The sequence below is a fragment of the Rattus norvegicus genome, chromosome 8, assembly GCF_036323735.1.
Source record: "Rattus norvegicus strain BN/NHsdMcwi chromosome 8, GRCr8, whole genome shotgun sequence".
Classification (NCBI taxonomy): Eukaryota; Metazoa; Chordata; class Mammalia; order Rodentia; family Muridae; genus Rattus; species Rattus norvegicus.
In genome coordinates this window covers 124,065,302-124,092,958 of record NC_086026.1, presented here as the reverse complement: position 1 = coordinate 124,092,958, position 27,657 = coordinate 124,065,302, and the positions used below count along the sequence as shown (strand labels likewise).

General features: G+C 45.3%; 1 long non-coding RNA gene across 7 annotated transcripts; it reads left to right on the top strand.

Moving 5' to 3' along the window:
• Positions 1-90: 90 nt before the first annotated feature.
• Positions 91-12,357, top strand: LOC108351791 (uncharacterized). Of its 7 annotated transcripts, none has more exons than XR_005488530.2 (7): positions 91-496; positions 6,564-6,641; positions 7,809-7,897; positions 8,542-8,646; positions 9,575-9,774; positions 10,980-11,023; positions 11,160-12,357. It is a non-coding gene; the product is annotated as an uncharacterized LOC108351791 (long non-coding RNA). The 7 variants fall into 7 exon arrangements; XR_010054291.1 differs by having other exon boundaries at positions 7,762-7,897; XR_005488527.2 differs by lacking the exon at positions 10,980-11,023.
• The last annotated feature ends 15,300 nt before the right edge of the window (positions 12,358-27,657 follow it).

The following is a 27,657-nucleotide window of genomic DNA, read 5'->3' as shown; positions in this document are numbered from 1 at the left end:
ACCTTGACGTCAACTGAAGCTCTTCTTGCTAAGATGGTCCACAGCATCCATGAAATCTGTTCTCTCATTTTCGGTCTCCATCTTACTAGAACTCTCTGGAACACAATACTGTATGACATCAGTCCTTCCTTAGAATGTTTTTCTTCGCTTGGGTTCCCAAACATAATACACTTGGGCTTTCCCCTTATCTTTCTGAGCCTTCCCTCCAGGAAGCCTGTCCTGGCTCCTCTACCTCTCTTTCAACTCAGAAAAAGTTGAGATTTCCCAGGCAGAGTTCCTGGACTCTCACCCTTCTGAAATTAATCCTAGGTGGCCTAACTTGTATCTGTGTATCCCAGCAGTGTCCCTGTGCTAGGGACTCCAGTCCTGTCATCTGAGTCTGCATATCTTCCAGCTCTAGACATCAACATTCGACTGTATAAACCATCTTAAACTTACTTATGACAGACATGTGAACATTCCTCTCCAACATGTTCTTTAAGAGATCTCTTCTCAGGTAAATAGCACTTTCATGGACCTGTTATTCCATTAGTCACCTTTAGGCTGGTCCTTGCCAACCTGATGTGTAGACAATGCCTCAATAAGTCTATTGACATGGGTGATCCTAGGTTGTGTCAAACTGACCGTTAAAGGCAGACATCACAGTTCCTGTGCATGGCTGTAGGTCCCCACTGAAGGCCTTGGAATGAATCAATTGACATTCTCAGAGTGGCCTTTATGCCCAGCCTGAATGTTCTTGTTATCCGATGCTATACAACAAAATGTTCTAAAACATAAAGAGCAACCGTTCGTTCTATCCCTGGACTTGTGCGTGAGGCACTTAGGCAGGGCTCAGCTGGGTGGCTCTTCAGTTCTTTGTAGCATGAGCTGAGGTCACATAATTATATTCACTACGTCGATGGGCTGGGTTGGAGGGTCAAGAAAAGCCAGAGAACTGAAGTTAGACAGTAGGACATCAGAGAGGACTACCAATGAGGACTGCTGAACTCGGAGAAAATCAACTGGGCAGAGCCCAGAATTGAAGAGAAACCCCTTCACCTATGAAATTACCCAGAAGAGCAGGCCTATGGGGAGAACTTGTAGAGCTCAGGAGTAGATAACAAGACAGTTAGGTAGCAATGGAGGAAAGGCCTGAAAGAAGCGTTGTGGTTGCTTATCTCCCACTTTGAATGCTAGAACTATAAGATGTCTACTTGGCAGTTCTTACGATGTTGTAGAACGTTTGCTATACAGCATTGGATGGCAAGGGCACACGGCTGGTCATGAAGGCCACATGGCTGGGCATGAAAGCCATGCTCATAGAAGGGAAAGAAGAGGTGGTCCCTGGAGAAGCCAGGCCAGAGTTGAGTCCTGGATTCTGGGTGAGTGCCAGAAAGTCCCTGCCCTGCTACACACAGAGCTCTACAGACCTGGCTCAGCTCAGCACAGCAGGGTGGGTAAGATAAAAAGCCGGCGTTGTATGGTTTCATGTTTTATGTTTTCTGAGTATTTGGTTTTAGATTTCAATTATTCAGTAAAGGTCTTTTCAAAGCCATCAACATCTCCAGGAAATCCTAGAGAACAAGTCAGCTGTGTGCTTGGAAAAGATGGTTTGCTTCCAAAATCTTGGTAGACAGGTGATGGGTGTTGCACTGGTAAATTTTACGTCAATTTGGCATGACCTAGAGTCCTTTTGGAAGATAAAACCTCAATTGAGAGAACACCCTCGCCAGATTAGCCTATAGCAAGCTTGTGATGAGTTTTCTCAATTGATTATTGGCCTCAGAAGGTTCGGCTCACTGTGAGAGGTACCCCCTGGGCTTGTGGTCCTGGATATATAAGAAAGAAGGCTGAGTAGACCATGAGGAGCAAGCCAGTGAGCAGAGCTCCTCTGTGGATTCTGCTTTTGTTCCTGCTTTGAGTTCCTGAACGGACTTCCCTGGATGATGGACTGTACACTGTAGGTAGAAATAAACCTGTTCCTCCCTAAGCTGCTTTTGGTCACGGTGTTCATCACAGCAGCAGAAAGAACCCCTAAGACAGGCACACAGATGGAGAGGTCTTCAGGGACACATCAGACCCCAACCCCTTTGTCTCACAGATCCTATTTTTCTTATTTTCAAGTCTGGTGATACTCTGAATGTAGAGACATCAAGGGAGACTGTCTGGCTTTTAACCAATTCCTTAGCTGTATGCATGACACTTCAATTCCAGTCACCCTGCAAGGTTACCCACGATGCAGGACTTCCAAGGAACACGTGAGACCACCTGCCCACGGGAACACTCACTCTTCAAAAAGCTGTGGAAACAGGGTCGGGCCCTGACTTTGAAACATCACACTGGGTATTTATAGCTGAACGGGCACTGAATTTGTAGTAGTAAGTCCGAGAAAGGATGGATAAATCCATCATGAAAACAATCAATACTTCCTAAGCAGAACAAAAATATTTTTTAAACATGAAAAAAAAGGTCAATTTCTCAGCTTGCTGTAGAAACATTGAAATCACCCATACTTCAAAAAAAAATTAAAACTCAAAAGTGGGGTGGGGGAGGGAGTTCTGTTGTAGCATTAGGCACTGTTAGACACAACATAGAAAGATGGCCGCCTTGTGTTTGGTTCTGGTTTGAAGTCAACCACATTTGTGCTCAAATCTGGCTCAGTTGCTTAGAGGTGTGGGAGGTTGGACAAGCCAGCTGAAGAATTCCCTAAACCTCGTCTTCCTCATTGGTGAATGGCTAACATAGCACCCAGCACGAATGGTCATTATGAATATTGGCAGCTGTGCAGGCTGCTCGCTGTGTAAGGGAGCACTGTGGAGGAAGGAAGCTCAGCTTCTCCTCACTGAGCCACAGAGTATGGACCGTCTATTGTTTTCTATCCTGTGGTGGTCGGCATGGTCAGCATGCCACTGTCTAGAATCACTAGAGAGTCTCAGTGAGGGACTGACTATATTGGCTTGACCGGCGAACATGTCTGCTGGGAGAATTGTTTTGAGCAATGGCTGTGGGAAGACTAGACCCCAGGCAGGGGTCGTGAACTGTGTACGAGGGGAGAAACTGAGCTAAGAGCGAGTAAGTCTACATCCACTCGCCTCGCTTGCTGCTGGCTGTCGATGCGGTGTGGTGAGCTGCTTTCAGTTCCTGCTTTAACTTACCCTAAATGACAACGAAACTGTGAGCCGAATGACCCTCTCTCTCCTAAATTGCTTTTTGTCCCACAGCAACAGAAATGCAACCAGCACACTGTCTGGGGCAGAGGCACGGTTTTGGGTTCCTATTATAGAGAAATATGGATCACGATGACCAGATAATAACTACATAAAATAAGTAAAAAAAATTTACATGTTAATTATACATTATTATATTTATAATTATATAGTAAAGATGACAAAACTAATGATGTATGTAAAACACTTAAATCTATACTCGGAGTGTCGCAAGAGTTTATTAAATGGACAAATTGAAGGGAAAAATGGTCCTGAAAAGTAATGAGAAAGGGCGTGTACAGACAGTTAGCATGAAAGACAACATTTATAATAACCACAGGAAAATTACTCACTCAGCCTTCTAAGTTGTCAAAGAAAATGAAATCAAAACTAGAAACTGGCATGGGGCACGGTAGAACATGCCTGTCATCCCCCCCCCCCCCCAGCATTCAGGAAGGAGAAAGCAGAGGGTCAACAGATGTTTGCCCCGCATGAGGAAGCCTTGGATACCATTCTCAGTGCTGCACAAAGCCAGCCATGGCTGTGCACACCTGTAATCCCAGAGATGGAGAGCCGGAGCTCAAGGTCATTCCAGACTCACAGTGAGGTCTAGGCCAGCAATGGCTACAGGAAACCTCATCTCAAAAATATAAACAAGTAAACAACAACACCTATAATCTGGGGCTGGAGAGGAGGGGCATGGAGAGCACTTGCCTAGCACACGAGCCTGGGGTCCACCCCCAGCTCTAAGAAAACTCAGTGATGCTGTTGTAAAATTATAAAAATAAAAGAGTCTAAAACCTGTTCTAGGTCCGGCACCGCAGTGCCCCAAGATATCTGTTAGATATCTTAATCTCAGTTAACAAAGTGTCTCACCCGCTCTGCTACATCCCATATCACACTGCGAAGGCCTCTCTCTGAGCCTGGCAGCAATCTAGTTCCTATCTAGTTCCCAAGGCAGGTTTCCATGCCAGAAACACACATCCCAACTCTGTGGCAGCCCAGACCAGCCGCCCCACTTTCCCTTACACTTAAATCTGCACATGAAAGAACACACAACACAACAACCTCTGATCCAATTGATAAGATATAATTGCCCACCTAAACATACAAAACCTTGCACATCCATCCCTTAAGAACATTCATAACAACCTGTAAAGGTACAGCGTGGAATCTTAACATCAGCCTCCATGTTCTCTCTCTGCCGCGGCTTCTCCACCTTCCCTTTGCCCTCCTTTCCATCCCAGTCTCCTCCCCTTCCCTCAAACTTTTCTCCCGCCCATCCTTCCTTCTTGTCCAATGACAGGCCTCATTCTGTCTTGTACCTGCCTCACCTGTTACATCATCCCACATGGGAACAGCAGCGCACCTAAAAACCACCTTCCTATACAAGTGGCACCGTTTTCTAAACCCTAAATCTGGGAGGAGACTCGCAAAAGGGCCATGGTCTTGTGAAGTGCACAGCAGAGAGAGACTTTCCCTGATTTCTGAGGGAATCTGAGAGTGTGTGTGGTGAGTTTGGAAGCTATGTGCACCCTTCAGGCCTTTGGGAATTCTCCATGCTCAAATATAACACACACAATAAATACACACAACCATAGAAAATCTCCAACGTGAGACACAGTAAAGATTTATGCTGACAGTGCCCACTCGCTACAGGAGTTTCAAGATGGCCATCCTTAGACTGTAGTAACTTCAAAATGGCCGACACACTGAATCTAAAGAAAAGCAGCAGCAAAGAGTCACCCTTTCTGCTCATTACTGCTTTGGCTCAGAAGGCTCCTTCTCCTCTGTCCTCAAGCTGCTGTTATTCTCTCTGAAAAGAAGCCAACTGTTAGTGGGGTTGTTTATTACTGATTGATTGATTGATTGATTATTTAATCTACCCATATTTATTTATTTAATTACTTGATCATTTACTTATTTATTTTGGGCAGTGCAGAGGTGAAAACTGTTGTACCTCTGAGCTATGCCCCTGGCACTACAATTGTTACAGGGTATGACTTGGGTCTTAGTTTCTTCTCCTGTTGATGTGACTAAAGAAACTTAAGGGGAAAAGGGTTTACTCTACACCTCACAGCCCAAGAGTACAGTCCATCATGGCGGGGAATTCAAGGTAACTCAAGCTTGAAGCAGCTCACACCGCATCAATCAGAAAACAGAGAGTGCTGTGCACTTCTTGCTCCACTTCCTCCTCCATTTGCAGTCTAACATGATTGCCAGGAGGATGATGCCACCCACAGTGGACAGGCAAAGTAAACAAGGCAATTCACCACAGGCATGCCCAGACGCCCCTGTCATGGAGATTCCAAGTGCTCTCAAGCTATAAATTAACATTAACCATTAAACAGGTGCATTGAGTGAGGGTCCCTGAAGACAGGGCCGGAGAGGGATGTCTGGATGTTCCTGGTTTGGTAGGAGGTGCTGTGGACTGTGGTCCTCAGAGCTTGCTTGAGGGAAACCCCAGGAACTGTCCCAAAACACATGTCATGAAAGTAACACCAACTTGAGGCCTCAGGGATGTTCTTTTGGACCCAAGAATCAGGCACCACTAGCCTAACCCAATCTGCTGGTTCCAAGCGGGAAGCCACTGAGCTGCCAACCTTGAAAGCTGAAGGAGATTCTGACAGGGCATCAGCAGCATCCTTGTGAGTGGGGTGAGGTTCTGATCTGTGAGAGGCAGCCCAAACTTCACCACAGCTATCAGTTTCTCCGTTGCTTGTCTCCTCTGTCTACAACACATGAGTGTTTTCTCTGAGTCGGTAGACAACGTGCTCATTCAACCAGGAGTCCTAGCAAGTAAGTGCTTTGGTGATTCTAGAACCTGTTCATAGTGACAAGGAGCCCGAAAGTTTAAGAAAAAAAATACCTTCCACACACGTTCTGAAACTCGGGGGAGGCAAGTGATTGACAGGTCCCAGAAGTTTGGGAAAGCAACAGCTTTTAAACAAGCTCACCAGGAAAATAGCAAGGTGGGAAGAAAGGCCAGGTTCTTCTCTCTCTGGACTATGAGCAGAAAGCTGAATCTTTCTGGGAAGGGGACACAGCCACTCCATGAAGGGGAGGGGTGCTCTCTGACCACGAACCCCAGTTCCACCAGCCATTGCCCATCACCCAGAGGTGCAACAGGAATGTTGAGGGAGAACCAAGCTCCCCTGGCTGCTATTGGTCCATGAAAGTAGGAGAGTGGGTGCCAGGGCTCCACAGACAGCTTTAGGTAGATGGTGAGTCCACCAACCTATAAAACAAGTATTCGCCAAGACTGAGTGCTCCAATTCAACATGGATGCTCTGTCAGGGATCATTGTGGAGTCCAAGGCAGTGAGGTGCAGCAGACCTCTGGAATCCTGCTTGCCTTAGCCTTGCTCTGCCCTGACAGCTCCAAGTGTGGGATTCAAGCTCCTGTGTGAGATGCCTACATAATAACTACTTGCAGTTCTTGGATTCAGAAAACCAGGTACTCCCAGGGGCTCTCCCTCCCCTCATCCTTCCACCTCACCTCCCCTCCTCTTGCCCTCATTCCCATGCCCTCCCACTTCCTTCCCCACCCATCCTTCCCCTCCCTCTTACTCATTCTCTTCTCTACTTCCTCTCACTTCCTCTTCCCCTCCCGTCCTCCCCTGTCCCCCTCTTCAAACTTAATTTTGGTAAAGAAATTTTAATCCAGCCACATAGCTGCTCCCGCAAGGGGTCACATCCAAAGACCTTCCGGGTCTCTGTGATCCAGCTGGCATGACACACCTTTAATCCCTCTGTCTGGAATACAGTCACTTGACATTTCCTTAGACATGCCTTTAATCCCAAACAATGACATCGAATTGTCAGGCAGACAAAGGGATGAATCAGAGAAAGATTTGACAGAATGAGCCAGCCATAGGAGGTGTCTAACTCTCATGAGAGCAAATAGGAAAGAGAGGGGCTACCTAAGAGCAGAGCAGGGTGTTGAGTGCGGTTGGGTTGAGTTCAGTTCAGTTCAGTTCCATCCAGTTCAGTTGAGTACAGTTGAATTTGTGCATATTTATTCATTTCCCTTAGGTTCTGTTCAGTGTGTGCAGTCAGTGAAGTCAATGAAGTTCAGTTTATAGAATTCAGAGGCAGTTTTTCCAAGCAGAACAACAATTTAGTAAGAAGCCAAGAGAAACCAGTTTGAATCAGTCAACTTGGAGAGGAGTTTGGGCCAGAACGGCTAAGTTGAGCCAGCCAGCCAGCCAGAGCTCAGAAAGAGGTAGAAAGAGTAAATTTATTCAGCAGTAAGCTCCAAGATGGAAATTACATCTGGCGAATAAAAGTTACATTTACAAATTCGTATCCATCTCCTTCCCCTCCCTCTCCAACCACTCCCCTTTTACTCTTCTTCGTTGACTCTCTACTTTCCTTTAATTTATACTTCTGTTCCCTTCCCCTACTCCCCATCCCCATCTCCTCCTCCTCTCCCTCTCTCCTCCCCACCATTCTTCATTCATATCCCCCACCCAGCTTCAAGTTCCCATTCCTAGCTTCTGGGTTCACTATTGATACAGCCTTCCCTACAGAAGGAAAGTGGGTTTCTCAAGGATTCGGTTCTCCATTCAACTCAGGAGCACTTGGTAAATTGCTAAGAGTTCAAGCATCATCCCTCCTGCAGGTGTGCTGAGCACCTGCCCTGTCTGTGCAGAAGATTCCCACCCATGAGTCATACGGGATACCCAGCTAGGGAGGACCAGAGAGAGAGAGGTATGTAACGCTCAGCACAGTAGTTTGCATCTCTCTGTGTATTAGTGTTATTTTTCTCAAATGAAACATTGCTTCAAACCTTTTTGTCGCCCCCAGTGGCAGAATCATAGTTTGCCTGGAGTTTGTCCTCTATTTTCCAGGAAGTCAGCAGCGTTGATGGGGATGAGCAGGGGCCATTTTGTTTCATCCGGGTAGAGCATCCTTGTACCCATCCTTGGTGTAGGCTAAAATCAGGTCTGACACTAGAAGGGGAAGAAGGAAGGTAGAATGGGAGGCAGGCAGAGACTTCAGGAAGATGAGCATGAATTGTTATGCATCCAGGGAAGTGGTAGATTTGGTTTGTGTTGGTTGGAGATGTGGGAGGAAGGAAAAGAGTGGAGTCCACAATTCAGAGTTAGTGGGAGGGTAGATAAGGGGATGACGCCATGTCTCAGCCTGGAATCACTTCTATGTCTCAGCCTGGGATCACTTCTGTGCCTCAGCCTGGATTGGCTATAATGTTGTAGTGTCTGGTCTTAGCCTCGTGAGTTCCATGTGGGGGAGCATGACTTTGAAGTGCTAGGGAGGTGACTTGGTCCCACCTTCTATCTGATGTCTGAGCTGGGATTCCAGGTATGGGACTATAGCTGTTTGTTCTTCCCTAGGACGTGAAACCACCAGGGAGATCTTGAAGCCCCAGAGAAGGATGCAGCTGAGTAGCCTGTGGTCTAGCAGATGGAGGAGTGGTGGTACTGAGCAGTGAGGAATGGGTAAGCAGAATCTTGGGTGAAGCAAGGGGAAGTCCAGAGGATGCCTTCCAGCATCCCTCCGCTAACAGAGCCAGAGGGGAGGCAGCAGGACAGAGCCATCATTGTCCCTCCCCTTGGAGCTTTACAGCCAAGTCATCACCACTGAGCACTAGTAAGGAAGCCATTCTTTTTCCTCTTAACATTTAGAATTCAAATAAGCAAACCAGGAAAAAGGAGAGCCAAACATCTAGTTATATTAACACAATGTCCATATACTGCTCAACACACACTCATAGGTGGTTTATGCCCATCCCAGTAATCCTGTATTCATAGGAATTAGTGTTCCTCAGAGGGCAAGGGAATGCCAAAAAGAAAGAAAGAAAGAAATTAATTTCAGTAAGTAAAGGACATGTAAGTCAGCTTCTTGACACTGTGACAAAATGCCTGAGATAAGTCAACTTAGAGAGATTAAAAAGGTCTGTTTTGGTTCATGATTTCTGAGGTCTCAGTCCATGGTTACTCAGTCCTGTGGCTTTAGGCTTGTGGCTGTGCATTACATCATGCTTAGAGTGTCTGACAAGAAGAGGGCTGCTCATCCCACAGTGGCCATAAAGCAGACTGAGAAGGGGAGACTGGAGTCCCAATATTTCCTTCAAGAGGACAACCCCAGTGACCCGCCTTTCTTCAACAAGAACTCATATCCCAAAGGTCCTACCACTTCCCTGTAGCACGGCAGACAGGCTGGGGACCAAGCCTTCAGCACATGGGCCTCTAGAATACAGTTCTCACTTGTAGCAAGCTCTAACACCAGTAACATGCGGATCGCTGGGCTATGGCTAAAAAAAATCACATTAGCTTAAACAAGTGCCTATCTCCTTGGATCAGAGAAGAGAGTCTCTGTTATGGTTTGACTGTGAAGTATCCCCCATAGACGCTCATGTCTTTACAGTTGCTCCCCAGATGGTGGCACTGCTGTGGGAAGTTATGGGACCTTCAGGAGGCGGAGCCTTGCTGGAGAAAGTGAGCCACCAGCACATTCTACAATCTCAGTGCTAGACAGGCATGAGGATTCCTGGGTCTGACTAGCCGGCCAGCGTAGTGGATACTTCCCACTCCGATACAGCGAAAGACTATTTCTCAAACAATGAGGTAGAGTGTTAACTGAGGAGGGCACCCAAGTTGACCTTTGATACCCCCACCTTCATGCAGGTCCACCTGCACACACCTACATATGGACACACATACATACACTAAAGAGAACCAACACAGCATGACCAACTGAAGCCCAGGGCACCGTGAAGGACAACCTGATATTACTAAATGTACACATGTCATCGACCACACCAATAAAATGGAGACTTTGTAAGCATCTCCAGGGAGACCGGAAAGTGATCAGGCATGACTCCCATTCTCTGTCCACCAGGTTTGTCTGGGGCTTTTGGTAGTAAAGCAAGGGAAGTCTGAGGACAGAGGGACAATTTGTACCAATAGATAAACAGGTCCCAGTCAATCCAGATAGCATGGTTCTGGGTAGACATACTCCTCAGGCAGAGAATCACAGCACATCTTCACAGTCCTGTCAGGAAAAAGAAGTCCACGATGTCGCTGGCCCTGTACCCTTTGACATTGTTACAGAGATCCTCATTAATGCAATTACCTAGATGATTTATTATTAGTTTCAAATTAAAAGCAGATAGGAGGAACAAAGATTATCTGCAGGTAATGTGCTTATATCCCTGGAACTCTTCAGGCAATCAGCCGACTTCAGACAGCAACAAACAGGTAGGGTACAATGACAGACAACACACAGCAAACAGATGGTGTGCCCACAGAACGACAGCAGCGCTCTCAGGAAATGTCAGAGATGGAAAGTTACCCTTGACAAGGGTAGCATAAATAGAAAAACATCTAACAATGAATTTTGGATAGAATTGATTCAAATTAGCAAGATATGGAATATGCATGAAGCACAGCTAAAATGTGATAAATAAGGACTAGGAAGCGGCAGAAATGAATATGTATCTCCGTCCTTGTACTGGAAGGCCTCTAACCCCCATCCCCCACCCACCCCAAAGTAACCCGGGCAGTGAGCGCCATGAAGGAAGAATAAAACAGCAGCAGGACGTTCCTTCTTGAACCAGACAACCCGAGTTCTGAAACATTTTTGAGAAGTTGAAGACGTGGGCTTTGCCTAGCATGACGTGAGATGGCACGACATGGCATGGCATGGTGCCGCATAAGGGCGCATGACGCAGCAAGGACCACACACCCACTGCCACTCATCCTTCCCTGGGGTATCCGTTGTAGCACCTGGACCTTATTGTTTCTCTCCCCCACTCCTCAAACATCCACAGGCTTGCTCATCTCCTGAGGTTTCCCGGAGCCAGAGCAGGGAAGGGTAGGAGGCAGCGGGGGTTGGGGGGGTTGGGGGCGGGGGGTGGGGGGGTAGGGGGAGGTGCAGAGGGAACAGGGACGTTGATTAATTCATGCTCACAAAGGACACCCACTTTCTATGTCTGTTCTCTCCACTAAAGCCCCAGAGTCTGCTTGAGTCTGTGCTCCTCACGTCTCCTTGGCAAGGAGGGCCTACGGGAGAAACATCCGGTTACAACACTCCAGACACAACTTTGTGTCCTCTGCTGTCCGCGGATCAGAGACAACTTGTCCACAGCCACTCCCTGTAGCTTACTCATCAACCACACGGTGCGGGACCTCTCTGTGCTCTCTGAAAGGCGTAGAATGGAGCTCGCTCTGCTTTGCAGGTCTGAGCTCTCCTTAAAGCCCCCGGTACATTGTCTGTTCGCTGTATTAAGAAACCCCCTGCTACATTTCTTACTCAAAAGCATGCTCCGCCTCAGTGTCCCTCCTGACAAACCTTGACATGCCTCTCTCGTCTCTTCCTTTTCTGATGGAAGTAATGTGGTCCCCAAGTTCCAAGCCGCCCCTTTCCAGTGTCCTCCCTACAAGATCCAGACCTTACATTTTCTCTGACAGAACTGTGCTCCTATCCAATCTACTGTGGTCTAAAATAAGAACTGTGCCACACAGGCTCATGGATCTGCATGCTTGGACCCCAGCCAGTGGCACTGTTTGGGATGGTTTGAGGAGGCGGGGCCCACCTAGAAGGAGGGAGTCACTGGGGCTAGGTTCTATAGCTTATGAATAACCTCTCTGACCTTTAAATGGACTCTCCAAAAACAGGGGGCTAAAACAACCTCATACAGATTTGGAAGAGCACACTGGGAAGATGGGAGGAGAGAGGCACCATGGGTATTACAGTCCACTCGTGATGGGCTGGCTATTAAATCCACCCATTCTACAAACAAAATGATTTCCTCAGCAAATTTAAGGCCTAATGGGGAACACGGAGTTTTCCTTTTTCAGAGGAGAAACAAATGAACTAATTCCCTTGGAGGGTTTTGTCTTGTCTTGGTTTCGTTCTGCTCTGAGCTGCTCTGGCTTGGGAAGCTCTTTAAGTTAATCCTTGGAAAGACATCCTTCTGAACCAGAGATAGCCTCCCACCTTCCAAGGCACCCTTCCAGAGGGGAAATTGCATTGTGTTTGCTATACCCTCGTCACTGCTAACTGTTATCTGCATCCAAAGAGGAACACAAGGCAGTTCATATTCCAGACGCCGGATGTGTCACTTATGTTTCTAAGGGCCCAGGGATGTTTCCTTATTGTTCGTGTGACTCTGCCTATATTTCATAAACTGCTGGTGCGTAAAATTACTACCATTTAAACAAGTGATATTTCTTTCTTCATCTTCCCCGGTCATGTTTTAGGCTCAAACATAATGACCGTTGCTTCCACACTATCACTCTCTTGAGGGGCAGGGATCAGCAAAGGTACCTTAAGGGGATGCTTCCCACATTCAAACCTTAGAAACATTTATTTCCCATGTCTACTGTCGGCGCCTGCGCCGCCAGTGTTTGAGTATCGAGTGTAGGTCTGTGGAATTGAAAGAAAACACGTACACGGGTCACCCGTTTTCACCAAGGCTTTACTGAGATCTCCTTATATACCCGAGGCAAAAGCCGTGGAAAAAAAACAAGGCAAGTGAAAATCCCCAACCAGGAAAACAGGAAAAGTCTGTGTGGTGAAAGTTCTGGCCCAATCAGGGGCATAAACAACTTCTTAACAACAAGCAGGAAGGCTCCGTGGGGAGGAAGGGTGCCATGGAAAATCCCAGCCCCAAATCAGGGGCTAAGAGCAGCTCCCAAGGGTGTAAACAATTTCTTGCTAAAGCAGGCTAAAAAGCTCAGCAAGGGGGTAGGGAAACACCAAGGTGGAACCCAACAGTCTACCTGAGTGGGGGGGGGGGAGGAGGAAAGGAAGAGGGAGGGAGAGATTCCTCCTGTCTCTAGGCTCTGCAGCCCAGTGGTTATAGCCACACTACTCTGCTACCCTTGTTTGTTTACATGGGTGCTGGGGACCCCAACAAAGGACCCCCCCCCCCAACTAGTGAGGCAAATACTTTACAGGGTGAACTACCTCCCACCTCCCCAGATCCCATCCCTTTTGACACAGGCTAATCACAAACAGAAATTTCAAACTATTTCTGAGTGGTTAAGAAGTAAACCACACACCTTTGCTCGTTGAAAGAAAACCGATGCCCTAAAGCTGTGCCAACTCCAATAATTTCTAGAAAGCTCAGTGTTCGCTGCCAGAGCCTGCTGTCCTCACTTGGGCTTGACCAAGTGGGGTTAGATGTTGGCTGTAATGAAGCATAAGGGCCAGAGGCCACTTTGAGGAGGGAGGGGTTGTCTGGCTGAAAATTCCAGACATTAAAATCTCATTTCAGGAAAGTCCAGGCGGGAACTCAAGCAGCTAGTCGCATCCCATGGAGAACAGAAAGAGAAAACTGGAATTTTCATTTACTGCCTAATCTGTCCAGCCAGTTTTCTTCACTCTTAAATATTTCAGCCCCATCCCATGAACTGACGCTCTCCACGGAAGCATGGTTCTTCCCAGCTCATCTAACAACCAAGACAATCCCCTACAGACACGGCCTTAGGTCTACCTGATCTAGACAGCTCCTCATAAAGACTTCTCCCTAAGTGTCCTAGACAGGGTTTCTTTGCTGTGATAAGCACCATGACCAAAAATAGGTTGGGAGAAAGGGTTTATTTGGTTTACGCTTCCATATCACTGTTCATCACTAAAAGAAGCCAGGACAGGAACTCAAGCAGGGCAGGAACCTGGGAGCAGGAGCTGATGCAGAGGCCATGGAGGAGTGCTGCTTACCTGCTTGCTCCTCATGGCTCGCTCAGCCTGCTTTCTAAAAGAACCCGGGCCCAACAGCCCCCATCATTTACTAAGAGTATGCCCTATAGCCAGAATCTTTTTTTTACCCAATTCATAAGATATAATTGCCCACCTAAACATACAAAGCCCAGTACCATCCATCCCTTAAGAACATTTGTAACAACCTGTAAAAGGTACGGTGTAGAATCTTAACGTCACCCGCCATATTGTCCTACCACGGCTTCTCCTACAGTCAGAATCTTATACAAGCATCACCTCAATTGAGTTTCAGGCTTTTCAGATAACTACCTTGTGTCGAGTTGACATAAAACCAGCTAGTACAATCGACTCTATGTCAACCTGACACACAAACCCATCACTGATAAACCATAAACTTTCCTTTCTTTTTCGTCCCTAAGGTCGGACTTGAATATCAACATTACAATGTAAACATTCCAAATTTTAAAATCCAAGTCTAAAATTCAAACGTTTAATTCAGTCTCTTTTAAAACCCAAGGTATTTATAAAATACCAAAACTCTTTAAAAGTTCAAAGGCTCTCAACTGTAGGCTCCTTAAAGTCAAAAATAAATACTTTCTCACGTTTAAGAGGGAAGAAATAGGACACAGTCACAGTCTGAACAAAGAAAAACGAAACTCCTACAGTGTAGACAACTCCATACTTACTGTCTGGAATTCACTCACGGTTTCTAGGCTATAAGAGGCTTGGATCATTTCTCCAGCCTTGTTCCCTGCCTCACACACAGCTTGTCTTCTATGCTCTGGGTGGTTTCACTTTACCTCTGCTGCTCTTCTCGGTCTGGGTTGCTCATGGTCACCTATGATAGTCGTGTCTCCAAATATCACGGCGTTCCTTGCTGCATCTGGACTGCACCTTCACAAATATCCTCTCCTGGGCTCTCTTCAGGGGCTCTAGTCCTGCAACACAGTGCCCAGCATCAGCTGTTCTCCAGGACCCCTTTGTGCCTTCAAAACCAGTCTCACCTGGGTGACTCTTAACAGTACTGAGTTCAGCTGACAGAAGAAGGCACAACCGGGGCTGCCTATGGAACACAGCTTTTGTCTGCTGGCCCTGAGGAAACACCTCTCAGAAGACTTCATTTCAATGATGCTGGTCTCTGGTTATAGCTGATCACTCAGCCCCAGCTGACCAACATACACTGTCCCAGCAAAGCAAAGATTTTACTTTAGCGGGTCCATTCTCTTATTAATCACAGTAGATTCTTCAGCTCCAGCTGACCAGAACCACAGAGTCTTCACTCAAAAGGCCTGCCAGAGTATTTGCTTCCCCCTGAAACTTTACAAGCCAGGCCTGCATCCTCTACATTGCTCTCTACATTCTGATCTTCCAAGCTCCTACAGAATAGGCCACTGAGCTCTCAACAGTCAAGGGCTTTTCCAACCCAAGTTTCCTTCAACAGTCCTACAAAAATACATGTGGCAGCAGTGCCCCACAGTCCTAGAACGAATTTCTGTCCTAGATAGTGTTTCTACTGCTATGATGAAGACCATGACCATAAGCAAGTTGGAGGTGAAAGGGTTTATTTAGCCCACACTTCTATATCACTGTTCATTATCGAAGGAAGTCAGGACAGGAACTCAAACGGCGGGATCCTGGAGATAGGAGCTCATGCAAAGGCCATGAAGCATGCTGCTTACTGACATACCTTTTGGCTTGCTTAGCCTGCTTTCTAATAGAACCCATAGTCACCAGCCTAGGGATGGCACTACCCACAATGGGCTGGGCCCTCCTATATCAATCACTAATTAAGAAAATGCCTTACAACTGGATCTGATACGAGTATTTTCTCAACGCAGGTTCCCTCCTCTCAAGTGATGCTAGCCTGTGTCAAGTTGACATAAAGCTAGCCAGCACACTAAGTGATTCTAGGGTGTATCTGGCTGACAGTTTAGACCAAACATAATCAATAACTAGTTACTGTTTTCTGCATGAAAAGCTGAACTCTACATCAGAAGGCAGTTCAAGATGGGACATGTTGGCTGGGGTAGATGGTTCAGTGGGTAAATCATTTGACATACAAAATGATGGATGGATAGATAGATGATAGATAGATGATAGATAAATAGATAAAAAGATGATAGATGGATGGATAGATAGATAAATGGATGGATGGATAGATAGATAGATATAGATTGATGATAGATAAATAGATAAAAAGATAGATGATGGATAGATAGATAGACAGATAGATAGATAGATAGATGGATGATAGATGATGATAAATAAATAGATAAAAAGATAGATGATAGATGGATAGATAGATAGATGATAGATGATGATAGATAAATGATAAAAAGATAGATGATAGATGGATGGATAGATAGATAAATGGATGGATAGATAGATGGATGGATAGATAGATAGATAGATAGATGATAGATGATGATAGATAAATAGATAAAAAGATAGATAGATAAATGGATGGATAGATAGATGGATGGATAGATAGATAGATAGATAGATAGATAGATAGATAGATAGATAAAAATTTAAATTATCCCTGCAAGAATTGAAATCTAGAGTTCAGCTCCCCGGCATCTATGTAAATTCCAGCACAGGAGGCAGAGACAGGGAATCCCAGGAGTAAGCTGGGTGGCTAGACTAACCAAATTGGTGAGCCCTGGAATAAAGTGAGAGGCCCAACCTCTAGCCTCCCACCCCCGCACACACACACACACACACACACACACACACACACACACACACACATGCACACACACATGCACACGCACACACTTGCAAAGAGGCACAAACACATAAACAAATGCAAAAAAAAAAACGTGATGTATGTCACAAGACCTATAAGAGCACCCAAAAATGAAGCTGCCATCAAGGAAGGCAGTGTGTGTGCCTGGTGTTGAAATGAGCAGTGTGGGCCTGAGCTTGACCAGGGGGAATCCATAAAACCTGAGAGACAGGCAAGCTGCTGGTGCCCTCTTCTCTAACAGCATTCTAAGTCCCTCTCCCGGCCCTCCATTCTAAGTCGCTCCTCCTGGCCTTCCTCCAGAGCCCTCTGCCGAATCCAGAGTGTGACTATTCATAACCCATGAACATATTTGATGAATTTGCTTCTCATTCAGACTTCAGGACACAATAAAAGACGCTTGACAGAAAATCCAATTAAGTACTGAAAGGATTGCAAGGGCCAGGAGAGACCCAAATAGCTAATCTTTTGTCGTCACTAGCTCTGGTCCCTCCTCTTTGCCATCTAAACTCCAACCCGGCCACCTGTAGCTGCTCTTCATTCATTTACACATTGAGGCCCTCAAATGCCAAGGCGGCAGGAAAGACTTCCCGTGGGGCAAGACGAAATCCCAGAAATGAACAATTAAAACCTCCCACACATTTCCTATTGAAAGATACACAAAGCACATCCATACATCTTCCCAGGCTCTCCCCTTTCTCCTCTGAGCCTGCAGCGGGAAGGATAACCCAGCTTCTAAAGCACACACCAGGTAATTCAGCTCCTGGATTCCTAGTCTGGAATGCATGAAGCCCTGAGTTCTATCCCCAGTACTTGCTCAAATCAAGCCTGGTGTTCTAAGCCTGTAATCCCATTCCAATGCTCGGGAGACAGATACAAGCAAATCAGAAGTCCCCTTGACTAAACGGGGAGTTCGAGGCCAGCCTATGCTACATGAGACCCTGGCTTTAAAAAAAGAAAAAGTGGCCCCTTGCATTAGCTCCACAGCTTAGGGTCTCTCTCCCCTGGCCTCACCACCATTGGTCGGTCTTTTCCGCATAGACATTGAGACATAAAGACAGTGCCTTGGCCTCCACCCTGCCCTCCCAAATGGTATGAATTCCAAAAGCTTATAATTTGTCATTACTTTTTCTTCCTCATCTATAATAATGAGGCTATGAATACTGATGACCTCACAGATTATAGGAAGTATTAAATGGTAATAATGGTTTAATAATACATGCACGATGTTTACGCTAGTCAAAAACGTGCTCGGTTACACTTCAGTAATAAACAATCCCCACGTCTTGGTGTTTTAACTCAGCAAAGGTTTATTTCTTATTCATGTTTCTCATCCACATCGGCTCATTAGCTTCTTAACACACGCAGATTGCACCACGAGAAAGGGATGCGGCAGACATCGGATGGTTTTAAAAGATTCACCCAGAAGTGACTGGGATGGGTACCACTCACCAGCACTTCAGTCATCAAAGCATGTCGCCTAGCAGTGCCAAAATTCCTAGAAGGTGGAGAAATTCAATCTTCCTGAGGCCCTGGGAAAAAAGAAAACCCACCATTGCCCACCACACTTTTGAGGAGTCCTGGTGGCTACCAAGGAATAGGAGCAGGAGGGCTAATGACCACTGCTGCTACTGCTGTCAACATCAGTGACTCCATGACATCAATGCCTTCACATCAGATTTAGGAAGGGTTCGGAGAGCCTCCATGGCACCCCATTCACCTACTCCTTCTATAGCCACCGTTACCTACTTTTTTTATTGAGGGATGTTATGTAAGAACTCAGATAGCCTCTCATTAATGAAGGAGAAGAAATTGTTTGGAAGAAGAGAGAGATAAGAGATGATCATAAGGGTGATATGATCAAAACACAAGAAATGAAATTATGAAGCTGTCAAAGAATACATTTTTAAAATTTTAAAACAAAAAGAAGAGTCTGGTCTCCTGGGTTTTCAGGACAGGGCTTCTAAGCCTTGTAGTTCCCCTAATGATAGCAGTGTATCTACTATTCATGATGGCTCCTGGCTATACCTGGGCTCATACAATGAGCTGGTGTGTGTTAGGATTCCCCATAGCCTCTATGTAGGAACAGACTATGCAAGAAAGGCTTAAGCTGTGACTGGAGGTCTGGAGTGATGAACTATATGTCAACCCAATGTCCAAGGAGCAAGGGAGGGAGGCTAGAGATTCATTCCCACCTCATAGCTAATGAGTCGACGATCATGCCACTGTATGGAATCCTCTAGAAACTCTGAACAGCAAAGCTCTGTTGGTGATTATAAATCATGACACATAACTGTCATACCTTAGCTCAAAAGAATGATGGCAGACAAACTCCATGTTGGGGACCCTTCTGCATTTTATCTGAGAGGCCTCTTCTTCTGGATGGTCTCTGTCTGCTTTCTTTATAATAAAACTGGCGTAGTTAATTACCATGGCACTTCTCTAAGTTCTGTGAGTCATTCTAGCTGATTAAAACACTAGGCAATGATGGAGACCCTTAATTTGGAACCGGTCGGCCCTGAAGTGCCGAGAAACTGGGCTCACTGCTGTCAACATGGGGGTGATCTTGTTAGAGTCAGCTTTTAACTTCGTGAAATCTGTGCTGACTCAGGTACGTAGCCTCGGAATTGTATTGCCAGGGTTGAACGTGTCCCAAGCACCAGAGACACGGAGGTTAATAGAATCAGCATAGCTTCTGTTCCTACAGATCCCAGAGTCACTAAGAGAAGCCTATGTTTTTATGACGTGATAAAAATACTGTGGCAAAGAGCATACTTTTAATATGGAAAAAAATGTGAAGACAGGCATTGTAAGAAAGAATAATTGGCCATAACTGGATGCCTTTAGTCTAAAGTTCGCCCAAGCATGACTTATTTAGTTCAAGACTATATTCTCTGCCAATATCTGAAGTTTAGGGTTTACCCCAAAATCCAAATTTCTAGCTTCTCTTGAAAATGGAGAGATCCCCACCCCCGGGGAAATCTATTTCTATTTATCCCAGATAGAAAAACACAAAGACAGACCTAAGAAATTAATCTACCCCTGTCTGGCTTGATAAATCTCTGGATTTGTTGTGGTGACTTGCAAGAAAGTGTGGGACTCAGGCAACTGTGTCACCACAAACTCCACTCCAGGATGGGAGACACATGATAACTAATTACTGGCGTCCCTCACCTCTGTCGACTTTCTGCTTCCTACATACTTTACACCTCCCCACCTTAAAGAAAATGCACACTTAAGGGCACAAGATTCCATGCAACTTCAGGTACAAGAAAGAGTGAATGTCTGGAACCTCATAAGGGTCTGATGACCTCCCCACCCAACCCTTTTCAGGGACTGTACGTGAACTGCTCTTGAGAGAGTCTCATGCAGGCAACCACGGCCACTGTGACTTCACAATGGCAAAAGACCATGTCATGGCCAGGGACAGAAGTCTACATCTGAGCACTCAAGATTCCCAAAGTGCACCTTAGTAGCTACCTTCTAAGGGAAGTGTGTATTCTAGAAACTTCTTCCCTCATACAAAGCCATAGTCAATCCTGTCTTTGGACCCTTCCTCTCAAATAAGCTGACACCTTTACTTTAAATTTTCCTTTCCATCAACAATGCCTCCTATTCTGCCTCCCTGCTTCCTCTGCTGACAATACCCCACCCCAGGCAGATCTTCCCAGCCCCTCTCATCCACCACAACTACCTCTCCTACAGTTGTCTTCTCCCTCACCCATCTATCCATCCAGCCAGTCATTTAGAATGTGTCTCTGTGCCAGAGATGCTGAGGAAGTGGCAGGGCCAGAGTTATCATCCTGCCAGGGCTAGAAAATTAGATGGAAAATACAAAATACAAAGATTTTTCTAGCTATCAGTTAAAAGTAGTTCCAAACCAGCTCTCCAGAAGATGGGAAACAAATAGGGGTTATCTTAGGATTGGCCCATCTTTCTGACCGAGAAAATTTCCCAGCTCATTACGGAGGTGGAGAGCTGAAATCGTGTCTTCTGCCAGCGCTGAAGAGTTGGTAATGAGTTAAGACAGGCTGGGAAAGATGGGCATTTTAGGGCAGAGCACCCAAGATCGAAGCTACATAAAGACCTCTAGGAATCTAGCATATCTGGGGTAAGCCAGACACACACAAGACCAACCCTCAAGAGGACAGCCCAGCCACTGAGAGCCCTAGAAGAGAGCAGTCACTGGACAGCAGACAGATGATTCACTGTCCGCAGGCCTCACTTGACCACATGGAACACACAAGAAATAATGGGAAATGGGGCTGGAGCTAAATGAATCCAAGAGCAAAGATTCTTAACTGAATGGCCATTGGCAAAGCTCACCTATAATCTGGGCTATCACAGCTTTGGGGCTTACTACTCACATCTAGTAGGTAGACCCAGAGAATCTTTTAAACATCCTAGGATATAACTGGGTAGGGTGGCAATCCCAGCCATAGAGAGGCAGAGGGACAAGTGGATCTCATTGACTTTGAGGCCAGCCTGATATACATAGAAAGTTCCAGGCCAGCCAGGGCTACACAGTGATGTCTGTCTCCAAGCAAGCAAACAAGCAAACACCCTATTATGCACACACAATGTCCCTCAAGGACTTTCCCAGCCAAAATATGCCCACTATAAACCTTGAGCTAAAGGCATCTGTGTCAGAGGTTTACCTTGATTCATAAGAAATGCAACTGCTTTCTAGAAAAATAGCCAATACTCTTCAAGGAGAACAGACAACGTGGGATTCAACAAAAATTTGTAATGTCTGTTATTCAGACAAAAATGATTAGGCTACTCATAAGAGACTGTGATGGAAGCCAATAAAGAAATAAAATGAGAAATAAGAGACAGGGTTGAATTACAGAGACATCCAAGCAGCATTGGATGCCACAGGCATTGGTGCTAAAGTCGGGAACTGGCCAAGCAAAGCTCACAAAGGTTCTGCAGGAAACAGAGGCTCAACCGAGTATCTGCATGCACACATAGAACTCAATCAACAGAAAGGATCAATAGGTGGTGGACATGCTGAGGGCTGGGGCTTATAGAGTAAGCATTTTGCTGAGTGAGCCAGCTCCCTGGGAGCCCTAGGATCTGTATCCTGAGAGATGCAAACACCTCTGGGAACCACTGGCCAGCATCTGGGGCAGCATAGAGCCCTTGCATTACTACGCCGTGGGAATCCATCTTCTCAGCTTACACAGTCGAAACCCATTTCTACTCTCTTCCTCTTGCGTGTGCCTAACTGCACGTGAGTGTGGCCATGTGCCTTCAGGTAAGAGTTAGCCTGAGAGAAAAGAAACAGCAGCAGCCTGTCATACCACATGCACCAAGGAGGCAAACAGGAGGTACAGGCAGGCAAGGGCCACCATAAAACAACGCTACCCTGAAAAGGAGCATCACACTATTAGTCGCTGTCCACACCGAGATACTGTGAACAGCTATGAAGAAGACAGACTCCACGGCTGAAGATCCGCTTAGAAAAAAGCCATGCACTCTTCTTTGACACACGCACTTACTTGCCAGCACATCTGTGGGACCTACTTCTACAGAAGAGCAGCTCAAACAAGTAGCCTTGTGGGACTGAGCAACTACTAGATTCTTGGACTTCCCATTTACAACTGACCATTGTTTGGGAGTTGGACTACAGACTGTAACTCATCATAACAAATTCCCTGACATCCCTGGCCCAAGAGGAAACTGTATAAGGCCTCTGGGCTCCCGTGGGGGAGGGCCCAGGAGCGGCAGGACACCTGCCTGAGGCACCGACGGAACCTGAAAGAAACAGACCAGATAAACAGTTCTCTGCACCCAAATCCCATGGGAGGGAGAGCTAAACCTTCAGAGAGGCAGACAAGCCTGGGAAACCAGAAGAGACTGCTCCCTGCACACACATCTCGGACACCAGAGGAAAAAGCCAAAGACCATCTGGAACCCTGGTGCAGTGAAGCTCCCGGAAGGGGCGGCACAGGTCTTCCTGGTTGCTGCCGCTGCAGAGAGCCCCTGGGCAGCACCCCACGAGCGAACCTGAGCCTCGGGACCACAGGTAAGACCAAATTTTCTGCTGCAAGAAAGCTGCCTGGTGAGCTTGGGACACACGGAAGCAGAATTTCTCTAGGACCGGGCACGTTCTGTGTTTACCGGAAGTCCCACACCCTCGGATCCCGGCCCGCAGCAGCTCTCTGCTCCCAGACCCTGTGAGAGAGAGACCCAACCGCCTGGTCAGGTGGGCACTCCTGAGGCTGCAGAGCGGAAGAGACCACCAACACTGCTCACCCCTGCCCACATCCCTGGCCCAAGAGGAAACTGTATAAGGCCTCTGGGCTCCCGTGGGGGAGGGCCCAGGAGCGGCAGGACACCTGCCTGAGACACCGACGGAACCTGAAAGAAACAGACCAGATAAACAGTTCTCTGCACGCAAATCCCGTGGGAGGGAGAGCTAAACCTTCAGAGAGGCAGACAAGCCTGGGAAACCAGAAGAGACTGCTCCCTGCACACACATCTCGGACGCCAGAGGAAAAAGCCAAAGACCATCTGGAACCCTGGTGCACTGAAGCTCCCGGAAGGGGTAGCACAGGTCTTCCTGGTTGCTGCCGCTGCAGAGAGCCCCTGGGCAGCACCCCACGAGCGAACTTGAGCCTCAGGACCACAGGTAAGACCAAATTTTCTGCTGCAAGAAAGCTGCCTGGTGAACTCAAGACACAGGCCCACAGGAACAGCTGAAGACCTGTAGAGAGGAAAAACTACACGCCGGAAAGCAGAACACTCTGTCCCCATAACTGACTGAAAGAGAGGAAAACAGGTCTACAGCACTCCTGGTACACAGGCTTATAGGACAGTCTAGCCACTGTCAGAAATAGCAGAACAAAGTAACACTAGAGATAATCTGATGGCGAGAGGCAAGCGCAGGAACCCAAGCAACAGAAACCAAGACTACATGCCATCATCGGAGCCCAATTCCCCCACCAAAACGAACATGGAATATCCAAACACACCAGAAAAGCAAGATCTAGTTTCAAAATCATATTTGATCATGATGCTGGAGGACTTCAAGAAAGACATGAACACACTTAGAGAAACACAGGAAAACATTAATAAACAAGTAGAAGCCTACAGAGAGGAATCGCAAAAATCCCTGAAAGAATTCCAGGAAAACACAATCAAACAGTTGAAGGAATTAAAAATGGAAATAGAAGCAATCAAGAAAGAACACATGGAAACAACCCTGGATATAGAAAACCAAAAGAAGAGACAAGGAGCTGTAGATACAAGCTTCACCAACAGAATACAAGAGATGGAAGAGAGAATCTCAGGAGCAGAAGATTCCATAGAAATCATTGACTCAACTGTCAAAGATAATGTAAAGCGGAAAAAGCTACTGGTCCAAAACATACAGGAAATCCAGGACTCAATGAGAAGATCAAACCTAAGGATAATAGGTATAGAAGAGAGTGAAGACTCCCAGCTCAAAGGACCAGTAAATATCTTCAACAAAATCATAGAAGAAAACTTCCCTAACCTAAAAAAAGAGATACCCATAGACATACAAGAAGCCTACAGAACTCCAAATAGATTGGACCAGAAAAGAAACACCTCCCGTCACATAATTGTCAAAACACCAAACGCACAAAATAAAGAAAGAATATTAAAAGCAGTAAGGGAAAAAGGTCAAGTAACATATAAAGGGAGACCTATCAGAATCACACCAGACTTCTCGCCAGAAACTATGAAGGCCAGAAGATACTGGACTGATGTCATACAGACCCTAAGAGAACACAAATGCCAGCCCAGGTTACTGTATCCAGCAAAACTCTCAATTAACACTGATGGAGAAACCAAGATATTCCATGACAAAACCAAATTTACACAATATCTTTCTACAAATCCAGCACTACAAAGGATAATAAATGGTAAAGCCCAACATAAGGAGGCAAGCTATACCCTAGAAGAAGCAAGAAACTAATCGTCTTGGCAACAAAACAAAGAGAATGAAAGCACACAAACATAACCTCACATCCAAATATGAATATAAAGGGAAACAATAATCACTATTCCTTAATATCTCTCAATATCAATGGCCTCAACTCCCCAATAAAAAGACATAGATTAACAAACTGGATACGCAACGAGGACCCTGCATTCTGCTGCCTACAGGAAACACACCTCAGAGACAAAGACAGACACTACCTCAGAGTGAAAGGCTGGAAAACAACTTTCCAAGCAAATGGTCAGAAGAAGCAAGCTGGAGTAGCCATTCTAATATCAAATAAAATCAATTTCCAACTAAAAGTCATCAAAAAAGATAAGGAAGGACACTTCATATTCATCAAAGGAAAAATCCACCAAGATGAACTCTCAATCCTAAATATCTATGCCCCAAATACAAGGGCACCTACATATGTAAAAGAAACCTTACTAAAGCTCAAAACACACATTGCACCTCACACAATAATAGTGGGAGATTTCAACACCCCACTCTCATCAATGGACAGATCATGGAAACAGAAATTAAACAGTGATGTCGACAGACTAAGAGAAGTCATGAGCCAAATGGACTTAACGGATATTTATAGAACATTCTATCCTAAAGCAAAAGGATATACCTTCTTCTCAGCTCCTCATGGTACTTTCTCCAAAATTGACCATATAATTGGTCAAAAAACGGGCCTCAACAGGTACAGAAAGATAGAGATAATCCCATGCGTGCTATCGGACCACCACGGCCTAAAACTGGTCTTCAATAACAATAAGGGAAGAATGCCCACATATACGTGGAAATTGAACAATGCTCTACTCAATGATAACCTGGTCAAGGAAGAAATAAAGAAATTAAAAACTTTTTAGAATTTAATGAAAATGAAGATACAACATACTCAAACTTATGGGACACAATGAAAGCTGTGCTAAGAGGAAAACTCATAGCGCTGAGTGCCTGCAGAAAGAAACAGGAAAGAGCATATGTCAGCAGCTTGACAGCACACCTAAAAGCTCTAGAACAAAAAGAAGCAAATACACCCAGGAGGAGCAGAAGGCAGGAAATAATCAAACTCAGAGCTGAAATCAACCAAGTAGAAACAAAAAGGACCATAGAAAGAATCAACAGAACCAAGAGTTGGTTCTTTGAGAAAATCAACAAGATAGATAAACCCTTAGCCAGACTAACGAGAGGACACAGAGAGTGCATCCAAATTAACAAAATCAGAAATGAAAAGGGAGACATAACTACAGATTCAGAGGAAATTCAAAAAATCATCAGATCTTACTATAAAAACCTATATTCAACAAAATTTGAAAATCTTCAGGAAATGGACAATTTCCTAGACAGATACCAGGTATCGAAGTTAAATCAGGAACAGATAAACCAGTTAAACAACCCCATAACTCCTAAGGAAATAGAAGCAGTCATTAAAGGTCTCCCAACCAAAAAGAGCCCAGGTCCAGACGGGTTTAGTGCAGAATTCTATCAAACCTTCATAGAAGACCTCATACCAATATTATCCAAACTATTCCACAAAATTGAAACAGATGGAGCCCTACCGAATTCCTTCTACGAAGCCACAATTACTCTTATACCTAAACCACACAAAGACACAACAAAGAAAGAGAACTTCAGACCAATTTCCCTTATGAATATCGACGCAAAAATACTCAATAAAATTCTGGCAAACCGAATTCAAGAGCACATCAAAACAATCATCCACCATGATCAAGTAGGCTTCATCCCAGGCATGCAGGGATGGTTTAATATACGGAAAACCATCAACGTGATCCATTATATAAACAAACTGAAAGAACAGAACCACATGATCATTTCATTAGATGCTGAGAAAGCATTTGACAAAATTCAACACCCCTTCATGATAAAAGTCCTGGAAAGAATAGGAATTCAAGGCCCATACCTAAACATAGTAAAAGCCATATACAGCAAACCAGTTGCTAACATTAAACTAAATGGAGAGAAACTTGAAGCAATCCCACTAAAATCAGGGACTAGACAAGGCTGCCCACTCTCTCCTTACTTATTCAATATAGTTCTTGAAGTTCTAGCCAGAGCAATCAGACAACAAAAGGAGATCAAAGGGATACAGATCGGAAAAGAAGAGGTCAAAATATCACTATTTGCAGATGACATGATAGTATATTTAAGTGATCCCAAAAGTTCCACCAGAGAACTACTAAAGCTGATAAACAACTTCAGCAAAGTGGCTGGGTATAAAATTAACTCAAATAAATCAGTTGCCTTCCTCTATACAAAAGAGAAACAAGCCGAGAAAGAAATTAGGGAAACGACACCCTTCATAATAGACCCAAATAATATAAAGTACCTCGGTGTGACTTTAACCAAGCAAGTAAAAGATCTGTACAATAAGAACTTCAAGACACTGAGGAAAGAAATTGAAGAAGACCTCAGAAGATGGAAAGATCTCCCATGCTCATGGATTGGCAGGATTAATATAGTAAAAATGGCCATTTTACCAAAAGCAATCTACAGATTCAATGCAATCCCCATCAAAATACCAATCCAATTCTTCAAAGAGTTAGACAGAACAATTTGCAAATTCATCTGGAATAACAAAAAACCCAGGATAGCTAAAGCTATCCTCAACAATAAAAGGACTTCAGGGGGAATCACTATCCCTGAACTCAAGCAGTATTACAGAGCAATAGTGATAAAAACTGCATGGTATTGGTACAGAGACAGACAGATAGACCAATGGAATAGAATTGAAGACCCAGAAATGAACCCACACACCTATGGTCACTTGATTTTTGACAAAGGAGCCAAAACCATCCAATGGAAAAAAGATAGCATTTTCAGCAAATGGTGCTGGTTCAACTGGAGGGCAACATGTAGAAGAATGCAGATCGATCCATGCTTATCACCCTGTACAAAGCTTAAGTCCAAGTGGATCAAGGACCTCCACATCAAACCAGACACACTCAAACTAATAGAAGAAAAGCTAGGGAAGCATCTGGAACACATGGGCACTGGAAAAAATTTCCTGAACAAAACACCAATGGCTTATGCTCTAAGATCAAGAATCGACAAATG